The sequence below is a fragment of the Pygoscelis adeliae genome, unplaced genomic scaffold, assembly GCF_000699105.1.
Source record: "Pygoscelis adeliae isolate BGI_AS28 unplaced genomic scaffold, ASM69910v1 Scaffold1033, whole genome shotgun sequence".
Classification (NCBI taxonomy): Eukaryota; Metazoa; Chordata; class Aves; order Sphenisciformes; family Spheniscidae; genus Pygoscelis; species Pygoscelis adeliae.
This window is the reverse complement of record NW_008824399.1, coordinates 15,295-15,744: the sequence shown is the minus strand read 5'-3', so window position 1 is coordinate 15,744 and position 450 is coordinate 15,295.

Here is a 450-nt window from a genome sequence, read left to right as displayed (position 1 = left end):
GTTTAAACCCCCCGCGGCCGCCGCTGCCCGACGGGAGGGCTCGCGCCAACCGCTCTCCGGGGAGATCTGCAGGAATAACGACCTCCGGCACCGGGGCAAAGGCTTCACCCGCGCAGCCGGTCGCCGGCTGAACTACCTCAGCTCGCGCGAGGCGAGCGGCAAGGGCGTCCCCCTCCTTCAGGCGGACGAGCTCCTAAATGAGCCTGAATTTAAATCCGACAGAATTAAAATCGATCACATCTCCGAAGGCCACATTCGGAAGTGTATTAATTCACTTTTAGCTGCTCTTCTCCCCTCGATTTTCAAAGATTCACATGAACTCAAGGCAACTCAAGGTACGATGCCCTTCCGACTGCACTGGTCTTAAATAATGCAGGCTCAAAACAAAGCTGAAGGGTTATTAGCGAATTACTCTCCACCTTGAGATGTTTGTAAAATGTAAGACCCCAG